Genomic DNA, 22,459 nt, shown 5'->3' with positions numbered 1-22,459 from the left:
AGTGTATAGAACAATCAGGTAACTGCAAATAATTAGAAATGCACAGTCTATATATGAGGAAGAGTGAGAGAAGAGGCTGCAGAGGTTGGCAGGAGTCATGTCACAAAGGCAGCTTGAAAGCAGGGACACCTTCAGGCATCCATTCTGAAAGTGAAAGACACTCAGTCATGTCTTGACTCTGCAACCCCATGGACTATACAGTTCACAGAATTCTCCAGGCCAGAATACTGGAGTGGGTAGTGTTTCCCTTCTCCAGGGGGTCTTCCCAACACAGGAATTGAACCCAGGTCCTCCGCATTGCAGGCAGATTCCTTACCAGCTGAGCCTGGAGGGAAGTCCAAGAATACTGGAGTGGGTAGCCTATCCCTTCTCCAGGGGATATTCCCAACCCAGGAATCGAACCAGGGTCTCCTGCATTACAGGCAGATTCTTTACTAACTGAGCTATCAGGGAAGCCCTTATCCATTCTGAGGTTGTTAAATTTGCAAATAAATACCTGTCTGAGCTTCCCCCAACTCGCATGTGGTTGAGAAGATCCAGATGGTACTGTCATTTCCCTGTTGCAAAGAAGAAAGATAGAGCAGTCATTGCACAAGATTACTTGCTCTCTCTCTTTGTGTCCTTAGCCAAATCTTGCTTGGGGATTTTTCAGATATTTGTTAAGCCAGACTACTCAGTGAATTATGGAGTCTCAGAGGATTTGCCAGCTATAGTTCATGTGCTAAAACCTTTGGAGAAAAGAAGCTGAGTGCTTAGAATGAAACCAGTCCTGCTAGCATGATCATTATTGAATAAACCAAGGGATCAGTCAAAAGCTGACCCAAAAGCTCCCCAACAGGAATGTACATTATTAGGTAATGAGAGGTAACATAATCACATCTCCTCACTTTGGGAAGATTAACAGCATGAGGGACAAATGCCAGAAATATCAGTAGCAGAGGCAGGGTACAGAGAAGGGAGGAGAGAGAAAGAGGGCTAGAGAGAGAATAAGGGAAAGGGAATAATACCTGAACTCTAGAAATGAACATAAGTCTTCATCTTGGAAACTGGCAGAAAAGGAACATGAAAGTGTCAACTATTGAACAGTTATTTAGGGAGCTGAACTGTGTTATCACCAGATAAGTATATTCTTAAATATACTTATCATGAGAATCACTGAATCTGTTTTCAAAATGCAATGTAATCCCATCCTTCCAAATAATATGATATATCCAGATAAAATTATTGATTAAGGTTGCAATCATAAGTTATTTTGGATCAGGTTGAACTCATGTTCACCTTTCAGGGTAAGTACCTAATGTGTGAAGTCTCAGAAAATAGCCATGCCACTATTTCCTTTCTGTGAGTTTGTGATTAATGGTTTATAGAGGTTCATCAATGGTTCTTACATCCTTTCTTCCCTGAGTAGCTCTGAATAAGAAAATAATCATCAAAATGGAACCAGGTAATCTCTGAGGCAATAAGAAAAAGAGAAATGATGTTAGTTATTAGAAACTAAGGGCCAGAGGAGACCTGATTCATGGATCTGCCAGGCTGAGGAATATAGCTTGAAGTGCAAATAGAAGCAGATTGGAGAACAGGAAAAATACCTGTGGGGAAAGCAGGCAATAGGACCCTGTTCTCGTTGAAGAATAGCCTTCCCAGGTGGCACTAGTGGTAAAGAACCTGTCTGCCAATTCAGGAGACGTAAGAGATGTGGATTCGATCCCTGGGTTGGGAAGATCCCCTGGAGGAGAGCATGGCAACCCATTCCAGTGGGTTTTCTTGTCTGGAGAATCCCATGGACAGAGGAGTATGGTGGGCTACAGTCCATAGAGTAGCAAGAAATCAGACATGACTGAAGTGACTTGGCATGCACACTCTAGTTGAAGAATACCAATGTCTCCCAGAATAGAAATTCTCCACCAAGACTAGTCACAGAATTACCAGGAATACTCTGGAAAGGGCTTCCCTGATGGCTCAGATGGTAAAGAATCTGCCTGCAATGTAGGGGACCCGGTTTGATACCTGGGTCAGGAAGATCCCCTGGAGAAGGGAATAGCAACCCGCTGCAGTGTTCTTGCCTGGCAGGGTCACAAAGAGTTGGACATGATTGAGTGACGAAGCATGCATGCATGTACAGTTGAAAAATCCCATTTCCAGACCTTAAGTCCTGCTGAATGAGAATATGACATTTTATGCAACTGGTCCAGAACCCACCCATGCTGAAGATTTAACCTGCTGCAGTGAAAATATTCATGTCATAATGACAACAGCCCTTTCTTGAGAAAGACTGTCATTTGTTTTCAGACCATTGGCTATCTTAATTTTTACTGGGATGTTCTTCCTTTTATGAAATTATAATAAAACATGGCACTTTAAAACAATGTACTTAGCAAAATTAAAATGAGCAAAACTATTGCTGGATGTTGACCTTGGATAATCTACCAAATTCCAGTCCTAAGGAGATTGGACCACCCCTGAGCTAGTGACGATCACCAGGGAATGCCATGCATTGACTGGCTCAGCCGTGATTCGTCTGTTCCTTAACCAGTGCCATTGCTAAGGGAAATGGGATTATCCTAATCAATTTAACACACAAAGATCAGTCCCTGAAGCTGGAGATGCTGCAAATACCATTAAAACTAACAGGCTGCCAGGCAATGTGCTGGAGGAGAATTGAAGTTGGAGGAATTAACCCAAGTCCCCTCCATAGGGTTATTCCTAAATATACTTACTATTGGCCACTTGCATACAGCAGTTGCCTAGACTTACCCTTACTGCTTGGATTAAAGTAGTTTGGGTTAAAATGAAAAAATCTTCCAGCATTGAATGTTATTTGTGTTATTTACTTAATACTGGAAGTAGTAAAATGTTACTGAAGGTTTAAAAATATAGAAAATTAGAAGAGAGAAAAGACTCGTTTTTCCAGCAAAGATAATTGTCCCTAAAATTTAGTGTTATCAACATTCTCTTTCTCTTATGTGTGTGTATATTATGTTATATACAGAATTTTGTATATTATTTTAAATTGAGTTTTAAACTAATATATGCCTTTCTTGATTACAAGAGAAGTATCTAGTTATGTTTTTAAAATGGGAAAATACAGAAATGTAAAATAAAAAGGATGGATGGAAGGAAGAAAAAAATAGAAATCTCATTAAATACATTCTCTAAGTTTTAGTATGCATCAAATATTTGTTTTATATAGTTGAGGTAAAGCTATTTATTCTTGTGTTTTAAGCATAATTAACAAAGAAATGCTCATTTGTCTTAGATGATGGATAATATTTACCACTGGATGGATTATTAGTCTTTCCCAATTAAAAAAAAGTGACTCAGGTAATCAATATGAGTTTTAAAGATGTGGAAACCCATAACTCAAGTTTCCTAGCAATAAAAATGATCACTCTTGCTCTATGTAGCTCTGTTTTATGGAAGGGGCTTACATACAATAATTCTCTCAATGTGTGGCTCACAATTTAGTAAATAGTTTAGCCATTTTTTATTTCAATTTTTAAAATCAAAGTAGTATATACATATAATTGTAAAAGATAAATACAAGCACAGAAGTTTTCTGCTCTGATTTCCCAGTAGATCCACTCCTAGTGCATCTCCCTAGAGATGACCACTCTCATTTCTTTTTGCTGTGCCTTCCGGACTCTCCTGTTATGTGTCTCAGTGCTTTAAATGCCATTTGTAGTTATGGTATTAAACATGAATTATTACCTCTCAACTCTGAAATATGAGTATTTAGCAATGTGCCACTCTCCTTCTCATCCTCCAAATATTACTATATCACAATTTTTTGTTAAATCAGCATAAATTGTTTGTATTTGTGTGTCCATATAAATATTGTTTGTAGATGAATATGTAATTTATTTGGATTACACTTCCTTTCTTCTATAACTTTGCCTTCCAGAGTTAATTACTGTCTGATTTGGTTGTTGTTATTACAAGTTTTCTTTATTTTCTATACACCTAACATTATTTAACAGCCCCAAATTTTTAATATTAATTTTTAAAAATCAAACTCTCACTGACGTGAAAAACACATCAACAGAGGGAAACTCATCAAGCTGCTTGCTGGATTGCTTGCTTGCTTCTGTTCCAGGGACACAGACTGACTGCTCTTCAGGGCCTCTGCATAGCTGTCATTCTGGGATTCTCCTCACCACTCTGTGTTGACCATTTTCTGAAAATTTTTCCCTCTTTCACTGTACTTACTCATTTGATAGAGCAAATCAGGCATTGGAAGGCCATTTTTTGAGAACTTGCTTGTCTGACAAATATTAATTCACTCACATTCAATTGATAGTTTGGGTGGGTAGATAACTCAAAGCTAAACATTTTCTCTCGGAATAGGCATTGCTCCACTCTTCTGTCTTCCTGGGTTTGCAGTTCCCTTTACTTGAATGTGGTCTCCGCTTTCTCTCTGGAAGCTCTTACCTCTGTCTCAGGTGTTCTGAAATCGTATCATGAGCTTTGATGTCTGTCTCTTTTCATTCATTGTACCAAGAACTCTACAGAAACATGTTCTTCAGTAACAGGATATTTTCTTATACTGTTTCGTCGACCATTTCCTTTTATCAATATGCCCTTCTCCCCTTCCCTTCTCAAATTCTTACTGTTTTGATTTTGTATTTCCTGTGTTGGCATGCTTGATTTTCTTACTTTTCCTCTCCTATAGCTCATCTTTTTGCCTTTTAAATTATTTTCTTGGTATGTTCTAAGCACTCTACTAATTAAAAACTATATTTTGTTATTTCTTTATTTATTTGACTGTGTGGGGTTTTAGTTGTGGCGCTCAGGATGCTCAGTTGTGGCTTGTGAACCCTTAGTTGCAGCATGTGGGATCTGGCTCCCCAACCAAAGATCAAACCCGGGTCCCCTGCATTAGGAGTTTGGAGTCCTAGCCACTGGACCACCAGGGAAGTGCTTAAACACTCTACTAATTTTCAAAAATTCTGCTGACTTGTTTTATAATTTCTATGTACTTTAAATTTTTTCATTCTTCCTCTCCACTACTTTTTCTTCGATAACACTTTCGTTGATTTATAGATACAGTGCTACGTGTCTTTCTGATTATATAAATTATACACTTTAAATACAGTTTTTCTGTCCTCCACATTTCTGCTTCCTCAGCATTCGATTTTATTTTTTAAAAATATTTATTCCTATTTTGCATTTTGGAGGTTGCATTCACATTCCTGGGGATAGTGGGCTGTCTCTCAGGTTCTAGATGGAAGCTCTATATGCTAATTCGAGGCTCTGTGCATGTATATGCAGGGGCAGAGGACAGTGTGCAGTGAGAAGGCTGCGGCTGCTTTGAGGCTTCACTGCTGCAGGGTGAAAGGAGAGGGACCAAGCTGTCCAAATGTCAGTGTTGTTCACCTTTTGTTTGGGCCAGACCCTCTTATTAGCTTTCTATGACTGCTGTAGCAGATTACCACAAAAAATGACTTAAACCAACATAAATTTATCTTATAGTTCTGTAGTTCAGAACTCTTATTAAACAGGTCTCACTAGGCTAAAATCAGGGCTGTGTTTTTTTGTAGAAGGTCTACAGGAAGTTGGTTTTCTTGCCTTTTCCACTTTCTAGTGGCTGACCACATTTCTTTCCTCATGGCCCCCTTCCATGTTCAAAACCACCAACGGCAGCTCAAGTCTTTCTCACATCTTATAACTCTGACTCTGACTTCAACTTTTCTACCTCCCTCTTCCGCATTTAAAAGACACTCTATTTTGGGCCACTCAAATAATCCAGGATATTCTTCTTACTTTAAGGTCAGCTGATTAGCAACCTTCATTTCATCTGCAACCTTAATTTCCCCTAGCCATGTAACATAACATATTCACAAAATTAGAGGATTAGGAGATGGCCATCTTTGGGCGGTGGTCACTATTCTGCCTACCACATGTTCCAGTTTCCTATCTAATGATCTCTCCTAGTTACAGAACAGGAAATAGAACTGAGATTTCTTGATATTTTATAGGAATTTCATATATTCCCTGTGCTTTCTGTTTTCTGCAGGAGTTCACTCCCCATTCTCTGATGTCTTAGTGTGGGTTCCCTATAATTTAATTTGTCTGGAAAATGATTCACTGATTCATGCCAAATATAGAAAGAAATCCATGCATAAGCCAGGAACCTGCCTGAGAAGGTAATAATAGTTCCTTGAATGGGGTGGTCATGTGCGTGGGTAGCTATGTTGCTGGGTAGTGTGGCATGAAGATGTGAGAGGCTAATGGCTCTTTTTTCTATTTTCAGTTCCAGCCACTACTCTCATCAGTTTAGGTATCTGGTGTAATCTTAAGCCTTCTCGCATTCATCCATCTGCATTCTTTCTTTCAAATTTGTCGACATCCTCTTTGCGCTAATTTCTTCTCACATTATTTTTCCTCCTGTGAGTTTTTTTGTTGTTGTTGTTCCTTTATGTTTATTTTACTGAGATTTTTAGAAGGATCAGAGATAAACAAATATAATCATTAATCAGAAGTTGTTTATCATTTTTAAACAAGTTATAAAACTAGAGAACAACAGATATTATTTTAGATTATCACTAAACATGGAGAGAGGTTCATTATAAATTGAGAGGTACAGATTTGCAAATAAACATTTCTGTTCAGGTAGTTGGAAAAGAGAAAGGAAAAACAGGAAAGACCAGGTTAAAGCATCACTGAAGATTAAGGTTGTTTCAAAACTTCAGAATTCATCTGATATCACATTTTCAACGGGATTAATGAAAGAAAGCCACACTAAGTAAGAAGAACTATGCAAGTTCTTTCATATCACTACTGCATTTTGAATATCTTAATCTTGAATCATCTCTCAGTTCTCCAGAATATAACTGCAGGACATGATATTTTGTGAGACAATGTGTTCCTAAGAATCTCTTCATTTTCCCTCATGCCTGAAAGACAACTTTCCAAGTGTAAATATTTTTAGTTATTTTTTTCTTTAAATCTCTTCAGATGTTTCTCCATTGTCTTGGGAGGGTGGTGGTGTAAGGCACATGAAGATGTGTTTTTTCTTCCTTTCTATAGCCTGCCTAGATGCTTCTGAGAGTCTATTTTTTAGTTTTTAAAATCATAAATGTATACAAATTTGGATTATATGCCACTGACTGTCTAAATAAACAGTGAAAGGTACTTACGCATATTGACACATTTCTGAGATTAAGGTAAAATATGGAACAAGGGTTCTTTGAATGGAATACAGATGGTCTTACTTAATGATCTGTCCTAATTAAATGCTGTATTAATTTTTAAATCAGATTTTGCATGGATCCATGAATGGGATTATAAATTAAAGGCCAGTAAAAATCTGAGTCACTTAATTATCTGGAAATTTCTTACTTTAAGATCTGTGTAAATCTATATAACTACTTTTACCCTCCTTATTTCAGAATGTCAAAGCAATAAAGGCTAGTGTTTACCCTTTCTGTAGGAGCTGACATATATGTAGAGCTTTAGTTTTTATTACATAGTGGACTTGGTCATTTTATAGGCAAAAAACTATTTCAGCCGATTTAATTGTCATTTAATTGTGGCTCATCTGGTGGGGAATCTGCCTGCAATGCTGAAGGCCTAGGTTAGATCCCTGGGTTGGGAAGATCCCCTGGAGAAGGGAAAGGCTACCCACTCCAGTGTTCTGGCCTAGAGCATTCCATGGACTGTATAGTCCATGGGATCACAAAGAGTCAGACACGACTGAGTGACTTTCACCTCATTTCATTTAGTTTTTACTACATAGTGGACTTGGTCATTTTATAGGCAAAAAACTTTCAGCTGATTTAATTGTCCTTTCACCTTGGACCCCTTTTTTTCTTTTTTTTCACTTTGACAATAGACATCCTCTAGATGACAACTGTCATCCTGAAATGACAAGTGCTCTTTTGTTTCTTTCTAACCCTGTTGTCTCAGAATGTCTCAGAATAGTTTTTTGGGCTACTCCATCCTAAAAGGTAGGGTCAGATACATCCGTTTCTATGTTTGCAGGGCCAAGCCCAACAATTAGCCTGAAGGATGCAGAGTGCTGGTGAAGTGTAGGTTGTGCATTTGCACTAGAGTGTATGTTTAAGCAGGGAGTCACAATGGCCTTCCTCTTATCACTGCATAGTGCTCTGGGCCTCCCAGAGCAGATAGTCTGCCCTCTGGCCTTAGTTGTGAACCTCCTCTCTGGAGGCATAGATTGTAGTTGAACATACACAGGATGTTTGCCTTTGGGAGATCTGTTGCCCATGCCACCCATGGTACTGCCAACAGCCTTTCTGATGACATCTGAGAGGTTGAATGGAGGCTAGGATACCTGTTGTAAAGCTGTACTACAGTTAAATGAACAGCCTCACATAGGGCAAGTGTTGAAGGAGATGAGAAAGAAATGGAAGTCCTGAAACCTGCTCAGGAAGGTAAGGTTTACCTGGATGGCAGAGCTGGAGAACAGAAGACAGCAAATGAAGAATAGCTGAATTCCTGGGCACAGACCGTAAAGAATTTGAATTCATATATCCCAAATGAGTCTTCATCATTATTTAGGCACTGAATTTTTAGGGACACCACTATTCTCTTCATATTCACAGGCATATACATCTGTATAGTAAATATCTTACCCGCACCAAAGAGTTAAATCTATTTAATCTCCGTTCTCTAATGAATTCTTAAATCATGGTCTCTGACCATTCCTTTAATGAGCAAGTGAAGACTTGTGAATAGCTTGAGTAGTTCAACAATGGTCAAGTAAGCTTTATAAGCACAAGTTTCTATGCAATGGCTGGATCATTGCCTTTATCTAACCAAAACAAGGTAAATCAAGAATTAATCATCCTAAGTTATACTCTAAATATTTGTTTCAGCTTCCAGCCTTCCCACATGTCTATGGAGATCTGGTTAGTGTTTATGGATGACCTTCCTGATGGGTGAGAGCAAGCAGCCTTCCTGCCCTTTGTCCCCTGCAGACTTCCCAGTCTTTTCTGGTACGTTTGTTATAGATGAATTCCAAAATCATAATGGCTCAGATTAGTCACAATCATTTGGAAAGGGTTGCATTCAGATCCTAACCCTATCATGAAATGGATATCAAAATGGAATATGATCACAGTAATAGCCATAAAGGACTGAGTCCTTAAATACAGCCTCTCATTATTTCTTTATGAGGCAAGTTTAAATCCAAGGAAATAATTAATATTCCTCAAGGCAATAAATAAATAAAACAATAAAGTAAAAATTCAAACCATTAAGTAAAAAATAAGGAACTGCTCACCAATTCCTCCCAGAATTTTCCTATTTATGTATCCCAGGGATCTTGCATGTCCTCCAAATTCTATGGTTCCTGTATTCCTGGTAACTGATCTCTGAATTTTATCCTATTTAATTCAGTTATATAAAAATGGCTAATATTTATTACTTCTCTGTGGCAAGTTGACTTCTAAGAGATCTGCATGTATTTACTACTCAGTTTCCACTTAGCTTTTGTTATTCCTTTTAGAAACTGAGGCACAGGAAGGTTAGCAACTGTCTCAAGGTTTTTCATATAGCAAGTAAGAGAACCAAGTTTCAGTCCCAGACAATCTGATTCCAGCATCAAAGTGCTTAATCACACACAATAATACCTCTCTAAAATTCTTACTTTGTTACACATATTTATCAAATCTTCATTTCAAATAGACTTTTCTGAGTGGAAAGAGGAAGCAAAGGAGAGCTGCTCAAAAATGTTAGAAGCAAATATCCTGTTGTGTTCACTAAAAAAAATTTTTCACTGCCTTCACAAGTACAAAGAAATGTGTCCCCATCCAAATATAACACCAAACTGGGTGTTCCAGAAATGGATTTCAACTCAGAATCTTCGATTGATCATAGAAAAAAGACTTGGGAGAGCCTAACTGGAAAAGGTCCGTTTTCATTCCAATCCCAAAGACAGACAATGCCAAAGAATGCTCAAACTACCGCACAATTGCACTCATCTCACACACTAGTAAAGTAATGCTCAATATTCTCCAAGCCAGGCTTCAGCAATATGTGAACCGTGGACTTCCAGATGTTCAAGCTGATTTTAGAAAAGGCAGAACCAGAGATCAAATTGCCAACATCTGCTGGATCATCGAAGAAACAAGAGAGTTTCAGAAAAATATCTATTTCTGCTTTATTGACTATGCCAAAGCCTTTGACTGCACGGATCACAATAAACTATGGAAAATTCTGAAAGAGATGGGAATACCAGACCACCTGACCTGCCTCTTGAGAAACCTGTATGCTGGTCAAGAAGCAATAGTTAGAACTGGCCATGGAACAACAGACTGGTTCCAAATAGGAAAAGGAGTAGATCAAGGCTGTATATTGTCACCCTGCTTATTTAACTTATATGCAGAGTACATCATGAGAAACGCTGGGCTGGATGAAGCACAAGCTGGAATCAAGATTGCCGGGAGAAATATCAATAACCTCAGATATGCAGATGACACCACCCTTATGGCAGAAAGTGAAGAAGAACTAAAAAGCCTCTTGATGAAAATGAAAGAGGAGAGTGAAAAAGTTGCCTTAAAGCTCAACATTCAGAAAACTAAGATCATGGCATCCGGTCCCATCATTTCATGGCAAATAGATGGGAAACTGGAGAAGGCAATGGCGACCCAATCCAGTACTCTCACCTGGAGAATCCCATGGATGGAGGAGCCTGGTGGGCTGCAGTCCATGGGGTCGCTGAGTTGGACACGACTGAGCAACTTCACTTTCACTTTTCACTTTCATGCACTGGAGAAGGAAATGGCTACCCACTCAGTGTTCTTGCCTGGAGAATCCCAGGGACGGGGGAGCCTGGTGGGCTTCCATCTATGGGGTCATGCAGAGTCAGACACGACTGAAGCATTTCAGCAGCAGATGGGGAAACAGTGGCTGACTTTATTTTTGGGGGCTCCAGAATCACTGCAGATGGTGATTGCAGCCATGAAATTTAAAAGACCCTTGTTCCTTCTAAGAGAAGCTATGACCAACCTAGACAGCATATGCAAAAGCAGAGACATTACTTTGTCAACAAAGGTCCATCTAGTCAAGGTTATGGTTTTTCCAGTAGTTATGTATGGATGTGAGAGTTGGACTATAAAGAAAGCTGAGCACCTAAGAATTGATGCTTTTGAACTGTGGTGTTGGGGAAGACTCTTGAGAATCCCTTGGACTGCAAGGAGATCCAACTAGTCCATCCTAAAGGAGATCAGTCCTGGGTGTTCATTGGAAGGACTGAGGTTGAAGCTAAATCTCCAATATTTTGGCCACCTAATGCGAAAAGCTGACTCATTGGAAAAGACCCTGATGCTGGGAAAGATTGAGAGCAGGAAGAGAAGGGGACGACAGAGGATGAGATGGTTGGGTGGCATCACCGCCTCAATGGACATGAGTTTGTGTAAACTCCGGGAGTTGATGATGGACAGGGAGGCCTGGCATGCTGCGGTTCATGGGGTCGCAAAGAGTGGGACGCGACTGAGTGACTGAACTGAACTGAACTGAATTTAAACAAATGGATTTGAGCTAAACACAAAGCTCAAATTAATGGTACAACCTAGAAACACTCGCTGAAAGGCTAAATCTTTGGATTTTTATACTATTTGGAAGAGGAGTGGGTTCTGTTAATAGGACAGACTTTGTGCAACATATGTTAAGAAAAAATTTGGAAGCACTTAAAAAATACAAGTTGGAAGCTCGATCCTGTGAAAAAAAAAAGAGGGGGGAAAAATCCTTAAAATATTTTGAAGCTTTTAGGAGAGTCAATATTAAAATTAGTACGAATATAGAGAAAGGGCTTTCTGAGTCGAGTGGCTGTTGTTTTCCTAAATGTCAGCATGGAAACCCAAACAGACAGAGGTGAGTTAGGTCCCTGGAAAGACTGACTGGGAAAGCTGAGTGTTAAGTTTGTGACGTGGCTGATGGCAACTAAAAATTGTCAAATGCATGATGACAAAGTGTTTCCTGGAACTAGGGGCTGCTTCAAGGCATATAAACATTAGTGGGGGCCCATGCTTTAAATCAAGACAGGATCTATATGTGGCAATATCACCAGCTGTTTGAACAATGTTCCCAGAGAGGTTTCTGGAATTTAGAAACCATTCATAGATAGTTTGAGCTGAGCTTTATACTGAATTGACAGTCTGCATATAGCAGAGGAAAATACCCAACTTTAAGACATAACTTGCTCTCTGCTTTTATTTTGACATAATGGAAGATAACCAATTTAAAAACATAACTTCCACTCTGCTTTCATTTTAATGTCATAATCTTGAAAATACAATATTTGGCTCTTAACAGAGAGTAGGACTTAACTTCATGACAGCTTTTAGAATTTACCCTGAAAATCATATTTCATTGAGCTCTTAACTTTAATTCAAGATAATTCCCTCTAGAGGTATGACCACCCACTCCAAGGAAAGCAGAAAAGTGCATTTGAGTTCAAAGTTATCATCTGATCTGACCCTTGGTTTTCTCAACTATAAAAAGGAAGAACGTTTGGTCTAAACCCCCTGTAAGTTTGTGGGGTTTTTTGGTTTTTAATCTTCATAATCAAATTCAGATGTTGTTGATATGACCTCCCTAGAGTGACTATCAGTTTCAACAGAAGAGAAGAGAAGCCTAGGGGGATAAGAAAAGATGTGTGTGTATCAGACACACCTACCCATATAATACTTTTTTTTGGTAAAGCAATATTTTTTTATTCTTTTAAAAAATATTTATTTATGGGGCTGCAGTGTGTAATAGTTTTGGCATGTGGGATCTTTAGTTGTGGCATGTGAGCTCTTAGTTGTGGCACATGGGATTCCCCAACCAGGGACAGAACTCTGGCCCCCTGCATTGGGAGTGCAGAGTCTTAGCCACTGGACCATTGGGGAAGTCTCTATAATGCTCTTAAGTGAATATGATGCTCAAGAAATTTACAACACTGTAAACTAAATAAGAAGACCTCTCTGTAAAAACCAGAAAAGAAACTTACCTAGCTTTCCAAATATGCTTCTCTAGAACATTATTCTCCCCATAGAGTAAGAAAAGCACTTTGCAGACTTCCTAAAACATCAGCCTAACTAGAGTTGTGGCTTCTTCTAAAGTCTTGAGTATTTATGGCTCACACGTCACCGTTTAGGTTACCATTTACCAGAACAATGAAGTGTTTTTGTTTAAAAGTCTTTCCCCTCAAATTAAACAGAGATGAAACTGAATCAACAATGGAGTTCTAGAAGCTGACAAACTGAAAATATCAATAAGCTATTAACAACATGCTCTGTCTAAGGATACTAGGAAGTTGCATCGATCCTGAATTCTTAAGAGAAAAAGACCTTTAGATCAGAATGCAGGCCTTAAGAGGGCCTGAGAGATCTGCCCTCTTAGCACAGTAGGCACCACGTCAGTCTCATAATCTGAAGAGGGGCTGAGAGGAGCCTTAGCCTAATCATGTTTTTTTCCCCTTACAAACGCTTTCTGATCACGAGCAGCAACTTGGCCGTGCAACAGTTGCATCTTGTCTGTACACTATCTCCAACCCTTTTGTAACATGGAGATTTGTTTGGCAAGGGGCCACTAGTGCTCAGAAAGCAGACCAGCAGAGAGGTCTGATGGCTTGCAAAAATTCTTTTATCTGTCATTATACTGGGGTTAGGGGAGGGCTCTTTATATTTGGGCCCACAGAACAGCCACCTCCATGAAACTTTTAACTAACCCAACAGACTTTAGATTTTATGGTGATGATTGTGCAACTTTGTGAATATACAAAAAAAACAGTGAATCGACACCATAAATGGATAAACTGTGTCTCAACAAAGTTGTTCTAAAATGTTTTATAGTGTGTAGAGTCACACTTGAATACAGGTTCTTGAATCTTAGCCCAAAGGGCCGAATCTCTGGATGTTGAGTTCAGGCAACTCTGCTTTAAACATATATTTCAGGTGACTTGGATGAGATGACTCAAGGGCCACACTTTCACGGAAATCTAAAAGAAGTGATGTATTTTGGTATTTCCTCTAAACAAGAAAAGAAATCCCACAAAAGTTCAGAATGATCAATAATCAGTAAACAAGTAGTATAACCATCCTTAAGCAATTGTAAATTTGACTCAGTTCTTAACTCTCCATTATGAATATGAATATTATCAGTACTGTAGTGACTGTGATAAATTTTTATTGGAACTAGGTTAAGATAACTTATATGAGCATTTGTCAAATCACAGAAGAATTTTCAGTACATTTTCTTACTGAATCCTCACAAAAACCCTATTGAGTTGTAGGAGCTATAAAAGCCATCTGTCTTCTACAGATGAAAAGGTGGAGATTCAACAAAGTTAAATGTTTTGCCCCAGACACCTAACTGATAACTGACCAATCTGCTTGGATACCAGGTCTTCTTTTTTTTTAATTAATTTTTATTGGAGTATAGTTGCTTTACAATGTTGTGTTAGTTTCTGCTGTACAGCAAAGTGAATCAGCTATATGTATACATATATCCCCTCTTTTTTGGATTTCCTTCCTATTTAGGTCTCCACAGAGCATTGAGTAGAGTTCCCTGTGCTATACAGTAGGTTCTTGTTAGTTACCTATTTTATACATAGTGGTGTATAAAGTCAATCCCAATCTCCCAGTTCATCCCACCCTCCCTTGCCCACTTTGGGAATACCAGGTCTTCTGACTCCTGTTCAGCACTCTTTTCAGTATAAAAATCTGTCTAAAGATGCTTCTTCAGCATCTACCAGCATGGCCTGCATCTAACCTTTAGAAGCTATTTTCTGAGCACATTTATGAAGTTTCTATTGTTAATGATGCTAAGAAACAGTATATCATTTTTTTCTATTTGTATCACTAAAAGAAATTGCACAATTTAACACATTTGCCTCCAGTTTCTGTAACTGTGCTGTGCTTAGTTGTGTCTGGCTCTTTGTGACCCCATGGATTGCAGCCCACAGGCTCCTCTGTCCATGGAGATTCTCCAAGCAAGACTGCTAGAGTAGGTTGCCATGCCCTCCTTCAGGGGATATTCCCAATTTCTGTAACATTTTTGTCTAAAAAACTGGATTAATGTATATCTGTAGTGGGGAGCATATGTAAATGTGTATGTGTGTTTGTGTGTGTGTGTGTGTTGAAAGAGAGAGAGAAAAGGGGTAGATATTTATTGTGTTTTCATATGTTTGTGGAAAGAAACATGAAATATTCTAATGTGAAATTACAAAATAGAATTATTACTTTGTATGTGAACTGTTTAAAGAAACTAATATTTATTGGATAACTACTATGCTATAAATCTACTTCCTTCCCATCACCAACCCCCATCCCCCAACCCCTTGTTCATTTATTTTATTTAATAGTTATTTATTTGACCAGACTGTGGCATACTGGATCTTTGATCTTCATTGTGGCCTTTGAACTCTTAGTTGTGGCATGGGGGATCTAGTTCCCTAACAGGGATTAAACCCGGGCCCCCTGCATTAAGAACTCAGATCTTAGCCGCTGGACCACCAGGAAAGTCCCTCCATTTCTTAAAGATATGCATTGGGCTCACTGCCTACTCCACCCAGGCCTCAACCTTCTTCTTGAGGTGAATTAGTGTCCCTGTGGAAGCCCAAATATTTCAAGTCTTTCAGTTTCTTAAACATCTCATCTTTATTAACCACTCTTCACTCTTTTATATCTTTGTTGTCTCCCTCTCTTCTGACTCCATATTTTCACTCAAACATACTGAATCTTCTTCTACCTTAAAATAAAAAACAAAACAAACTTTCTTATCCTTGACTCTCTTTAGTCTATCATTCTTTCATTTAGTTGCTCAAGTCAGAAACTTTGGAATCATTTATTCCTTTCTTTTCCTTACCCCTGTTGTCCAATTGATTATGAAAGTTCTGCCAAACCCACTTCCTCAATATCTCTTCATTAATTCAGTTTTCTCCTTCTCCATTTCCAATACAAAGTCTCAGAATCAGTGTTGTCCAATAGAACTACTAATGACAAAAAGTAAAAAGAAAGTAAAATTAATTTTAATGATATATTTTACTTAATCCAGTATATCAAAATGTTTTCAACATGTAGTCATCATGAAAAAAACTTCTAAAAAAAAAAACGAAAAAACTTCTAATGAGATATTTTACCTTCTCAATTTGCATTAGCCATATTTCAATAGACATATGTCGCTAGTAGCTACTATATTGTAGAATGCAACTCTAGATCATCATTTCTTGCCTGAGTCTATTATTCCATTGCTTGAGAGCAGAAGGAAGCTTCCAGTGGTTTCCTTGTTTCCTGCTGGGACCCACTCCATATGCTCTATAATCTAAGGCCAGAATGCTTTTTCTAAAAATAAAACTCGTGTTTTTTCTCTCTGTAGAACTCCGCATGTTTTCTCACAGCTCTCCATGGTCTTAGGATATTTACAAGACTCTGTGTAAAGTAGACCTTGTCTACTTTCCAGCTTCCTTCTTGTCATGTTCCACAACATAGCACACACACCCCGCTAAATATATTCCATTCCTGAAAGGTTTATGATCCTCTTGGCTTCGAGGTCATTTTGTACTCTGTTCCTCCTACTTAGTTTGTTCTTCATCTTCCTTATCCCCCAACCCCCATCCTCACTAGGCTAACCGCTACTCATACTTAAAAGTCTCCACAGAAATCTTCCCTGATCCCCTGGTCTGGATTGTGTGTTCCTCTTTTGTGCTCATATTAGTTCCTTCTACCGTAGCCTTTATTGTATAATCAATGCTTTCTTTATGTTTGCTGCTTCCTCAATTATTACCTCTAAGTACAGTTAGCTTGGGGGCATTGCTAACTTTGTCACTTTTTTATTTAGCCTCAGTTCCAGGCATAGTGCCTGATATATGGTATGTGATCAATAGATACCCACTAAGTCAATGAATATGTAAATGAGTAAATGTGATCTTTTTTTAAGACCAGAAAAGAATAAAAGAATAATCTTTCCTATTTGCAAACCTTTTTGTGATTAAAGGTAGTTGTGTCTCTTGTCCTTTCTTGATTCCTAGGATCTCATAAATTTCCAGATGAATTTGCTTCAAAAGAAATAGTTTCTTTAAGTTTAGGTATTAAAAGTAAAGAGCTTGACAGAGCTCTTTCACTAGAAAACAAGAAAACTTCCCAGAGAGAGTAACTGTGAATCACATGGCATATATTAGAAGAATTAACATTTGATTTCTGTGAAATAACTGCTATTAAAGTTAACCAATGACTTCCATGTCACTAAATCTGAGGGACATTTTATATCTTTGAAATTTTACCTGATTTCTCAGGTGCCAGTATTTTTAAACTTAACTCTGTATTGAAACATTCTTTTCTCATTGGGATCCCTGAAATCTTATTATGGTTTTCCTCTGTATCGCTGGCTGTTCCTTTTCATTCTCCTTTCTCAATCTTTACATATTAGGGTTTCTCAAAGCCAGACCCTCAGTTCTTTCTTGTCTCATTCTCTGCTCTCTCCCTAAATAGTCTCATCCAATCCATGACTTTGTTTTGTCTACACTAGTGTTTCTCAAATATATATCTCAACACAAAACCTCTCTTTTGTCTCCAAATTCATCATCTAAGTATCCATTTAAAATTCCATTTGAGAGAGATGAATTATCCCAATTTGAACAGAATAAAAATGGAATTAATGACTATCTATAAAGTTCACTCTCCCTCCCATGTTTTCTGTTTCATTGAATGACACCATGATGCATGTAATTTTTCAAACCAGAATACTGGGAATTATCTTTGACACCTCCTTTTCTCATAATCCCAATTTTCAATATATCTGTAAGTAAATCAATAGTGAATTAATATCAGAGATGTTTTGCATTAACAAATATGTACAGAGTCCTTAACACATATATATTTTATATTATTATTGTATTCATGCAATATATACATCTATATTTGCAACACTATGGAATTCTTTCTGAAGCTCCACGTAACATTTATCTAAATGCTGTTCATTCCCTATCCTTGTAACAGTTATTAGAAACATTCATTTCCCTATCTGTGTAACAACTGTTTGTTCCTTTCTACATCACAGGAAATCATTGCCTTTCATTCTCCACTTTTCCTCTTTTGTGCATCATCTGTTTTCTTTTTCCAATCAGTTATGCAATCTGTATGTATAACTTCTTATTGTCACATTAATCCTATTCCATTGCTAGCCCATTCTATTTCTTTACACCCCCTCTTTTAAAGCTTTATTGAGGTCTAATTTACATATCATAAAACAATCATTTTAACTGCCAGACTAAGTATTATAATTTTGGTTAATTTTATTGAGTTGTGCAACAGTCACCATAATCCAGTTTTAGAATATCCTTTAGAATATCTTCATCAGTGCAATAGAATCCTTTATGTCCATTTACCCTTAAACAGCCTTTTTACCAATTTCCCACTTGACATTGCAAAGCCAGGATGTTTATTATGTGCCTCAGTAGAACTCAGTGAGTGCTTGATGCTATGGGGAGTTCATATAGAATAAAATATGATACCTAATCTCCAGGGGACTAACTAGTTGGTAAAATAAGACCTCAGTCAGAGGCCTCCACAAGAGAATATATACCCTATTTCCAGCTTTTGTGAATAGGCCAGTATAAGACTATAGGGATTCCTGTGGTTGAGCAGATAATTTAAGTTTGGAAAAATCTTTCATATCCCATACAGATAAATTTTTTTTTTTTTTCTCCCTGTAGGCCTATAACACCCTTTCTGAAACTGACCATTGAGTTTCCAGAAGTATGGGCTTTCTGTAACATCTTTTCTCTCTTAAATGTCATCTTAAATATGTACCTCCTTCTGTTTCCATCTATTTGTAACCAGAATCTAAATTATAGAATGTGCATCTTTCCAAGTAGAATCTAACACTGTTCAATAAATACTTCTAATTCTAAATGCAAATTATGATCATTTTAATTTTTCACATTAGAGGTACTTATTGAAAAGAGTAATGTTTATTAGCTGTCTCTGAATTAAATGTAACCAGTAGTTTTTTTGGCCCTTGGGTTGTTATTAATGATAATTAACTGTGGTGATGAAGAATAACTAATAGTTATGACCCTGAGAAGCAAAAGAATGTATTTCAAAGAGCTGCCTGTTCCTTTAGGTGTTGAGTAAAGCACTCCTTTTTCATCCAGGAAGCCACAAGCACAGGGCATTCCTAGGTGCCAGGTGTAGATTCTCCACTCCTATTCTTTCTTAATCTCATCGTGAGCCCTTCTAATGGCCAGCAAATCAGCAGGGACAGCTGGTTGGAAGAACTCATTCATGTGATGTGGGGGTGGTTAGAGGAGACAGGATATGCAAGGGTAAGGCATGTTTGTTTTTAGCACTTGAACACCTGCCTCTACCAGCTTTATTTTATATGAAGGAAAATAGGGAGGAGAATTTGGACTGAGATAGTTTCTTTTATCCTCTTGCAATGCCAGCTTCCCAATGTGGGAGTCCCTGGGCAGTGAGTAGTCCTCTACTGTCAGAATTTTAGAAAGCTTGGCTGCTCACATAATTGGGTGAAGATCTTGAGAAAGCATGTACTTGAACACTACGGTTCTCTACCTTGGCTGCATATTAGAATCACCTTTTAAAATTCCTATGCCCAGACCACTCTCGGACCAATTAAATAAGTATATTTAGGAATGCAATTCGAGCATCAGAGCTTTTTTAAAGCCTGCCAGGTGCTTTCAATCTACTGCCAAGTTTGAGAACCACTGGACTGGCCACAGACATCTCTTGGGTTTTTCCCCGGTTTTATTGAGATATAATTAACATATAATATTGTATTAGATTCAAGTGCATGACATGATTTGATATATGTATATTTTGTGAGATGACTAACACAGTAAGGTTAATTAAAACCATCACTAGACATCTGTTGTTGTCATGAAAAAATAGACCTTAAGTACCAGCTCTTGGGCTTAGCTGCTGCTGCTGCTAAGTCACTTCAGTTGTGCCCGACTCTGTGCGACCCCATAGATGGCAGCCCACTAGGCTCCCCCGTCCCTGGGATTTTCCAGGCAAGAACACTGGAGTGGGGTGCCATCGCCTTCTCCGGGGCTTAGCTGCACCTTGGAATAACCTGAAAGTTTAAAAAGGTACTGATGCTTACACCCACTCCTAGCAATTCTGACTTCATTGGTTGGGAGTGGGCTTGAGCAAGTATCAGCATTTTTTCCAAGACTCTTGTAAGTAATTCTAATGTGCGGATAGGAGTAAGAACTGCTGCTTGGACTGGGAACAAGCATCTTAACTTGTTGTCAACTTGGAGGGAAAGATGCTGTATACCTGCTGGACAAAGATTGCCAGGAGCTGAAGCAAGAATGTGAAAGGAAATATGGAAATCGTACCAGAGATAAAAGTCACCTGCCTCAAAGTGGGGGTGTAAGGTTGATTGTTATGAATGGGAGGGGGGTGTGCACGATGTGTGACAGAGAGACTGAGAATGAGGAAAATTTGTCCCCAGCCAAGAGAAATGGGAAGGTGGAAGATAGAAGTGTCTTTTTAATACTGTATGATTTTGGACACTTAGTCAGCCTATCTTCATCTGTAAGCAGAGCAGGGGCAGTCTTATTTGCATACAGAATAAATGGGATCCGAGAAGTAGTCCCTAATTTAAAGTATGCCATATCTCTCATCTTTCCCATCCACTACAGTGGCTGAAAAAGCCATCTTTCTCTTGGGTTATGCCAGGCCAGTAAATCGATTTCACATCCTCTCTTGGCTTTAGAGCTTGACTTCATTTTGTTTACCCAATTCACCAAGTTATGTCCTGGACTGGTAGAATAAATAGGAGAGAACAATTTAGAAGGAGCCTTCTTGAGGCTTAGCTCTGAACCTTAAGAACAAAGGTTCTTGCCTAAGAATGAAGTCCCAGAAAGGAAGTGCCTCAGATGATGGAGAAATAAGTCTTAAATATGAGGAAGGGATCCTAAAGAGGATGTCAAGGTGCGGTCACCAAAGGCAAACATGCTTCCTTTACAACTAACTGAATACTACACTTGCCATTTGCATTGGTGAAAACCCTGGTTGGTAAAAAATGGTTCTCTGTTTCTTGACTCAGTTAGCTGAAGAGGTTCATGTTCTAATGACTCTGGATGGAAAGCAGGGGTTGGTTTGGAAATGTTTCAGTTTGGAGCGGAGCTCCTTAATGACGGTTCAGTGATGTGGCTTTTATCTTTTTTTAAAGACATTCTGCATTGAAGTTGTATTAAATCAGTATGTGACTTGTTCTGGCTTGTTCTGATTAAAAACAAAATCTGATTATGATTTTGAGCCATTATTTGTTGAAATTACTGTAAGCAAACACAGTAACTTATTTTTAATCTAGGACTTGATTATGAAACTTGTGGTTTACCCAGAGTTATTTTGAAACTTCTGCTTTTCTGCTCTGGCTGTTGGCCTGCTGACTTTTCAATTTACGAGGGGCGCTCTACTGCAACGGAAAACTGGAAATTCTAGGCCCTCACCGTGTGCCCTTTGGATCAGCCTTACAGGTCATCTGGAAGAGAAGGTAGCCCAGCTCCCTCGACACAAAATCGCTCCCCTGTTCTTTCCCATCAGGGCACCCGAGGCTTTTCCCACTCAGCCTTCACTTCTTTGGGGTGGTATCAGTTTAAACTGCACTGGAAAGGATCAAACACATCATTTCATTATAAGGTAAGTTAGTCCAACCTATTACCCAGCACTCATATTTCAGAGAGAGAGAGGTTATTTCAAGGAAACACGACTGGAGTACATTTCTTCCTTTGGGGCTGGGAGTAGGCTAAGAGGTTAGGAAGAGTTCAGAGGACACAATGGAGTAGTCTTAAGTGACTTACGTTTCTATCACAGCGTATCAGTCAGATGGGTCCAAGGTGTAAATACCGGCGAGAAAAGTGCATCATGAGGAGGTATCTCCCATCGACCTTATCATTTATGTAAAATTAAGCTACAAAGAGGGCGTTGGTGTCGTTTTCTTTCAGTTTGGACGCCACATAAAAAGCATGCTGTGAAGTCATTTTCTCCTCTAAGAGTTGGCTGTAACCCCTACAAAGGCCAGTTTATGGGGATTTGGCGTGAACATGTTTTCCTGAGATGTGGGTTTGTTTTGGTGGGGGAGGGGCGGCTGTACAGGTAAATCCGAAAGATTTTCGGCTGTGCACAGAAGGTCCCCACCGCTCTGCTTCAGGAGCAGGTCTCCTTTGGCGCTAGGACAGCGCTCGCGGCGATTCCCGCCTGCTCCCTCGTACCCAGTACTAGGGGCTCTTCTCCGCAACAAAGCGCCGGATGCACCCCCACCTCCGCGTTCTGCAGCGCCTGCGCAGTAAGCCGACGGCGGCGTCGGGCTCGGGCTGGCACTCTGTGCTGGGACGTCCCGCCTCGCCGCTTGGCAGGGTGCAGGGTGTCAGTTCGGGCTCCAGGCGCCCGGCAGGAGTGCTCGAGAGCCAGTCAGGTTTGCGTCGCACAACGCTGGCTGCATGGAGTTCTGATACATCCCAGAAACAGTTTCTAAAGGAAGTGGCAAA

General features: G+C 39.0%; 1 long non-coding RNA gene across 1 annotated transcript; it reads right to left on the bottom strand.

The window, feature by feature from the left end:
* Nucleotides 1-14,909: 14,909 nt before the first annotated feature.
* LOC112582147 lies at nt 14,910-22,307 on the bottom strand. The gene is made up of 3 exons (XR_003106720.2): nt 21,773-22,307; nt 15,811-15,937; nt 14,910-15,693 (listed from the first exon to the last, which is right to left on the bottom strand). It is a non-coding gene; the product is annotated as an uncharacterized LOC112582147 (long non-coding RNA).
* Between the last annotated feature and the right edge of the window lie 152 nt (nt 22,308-22,459).

This window comes from Bubalus bubalis, chromosome 2 (genome assembly GCF_019923935.1).
Source record: "Bubalus bubalis isolate 160015118507 breed Murrah chromosome 2, NDDB_SH_1, whole genome shotgun sequence".
Lineage (NCBI taxonomy): Eukaryota > Metazoa > Chordata > Mammalia > Artiodactyla > Bovidae > Bubalus > Bubalus bubalis.
Note: the sequence above shows the minus strand (reverse complement) of the source record. Positions and strands in the feature narration are given on the sequence as shown.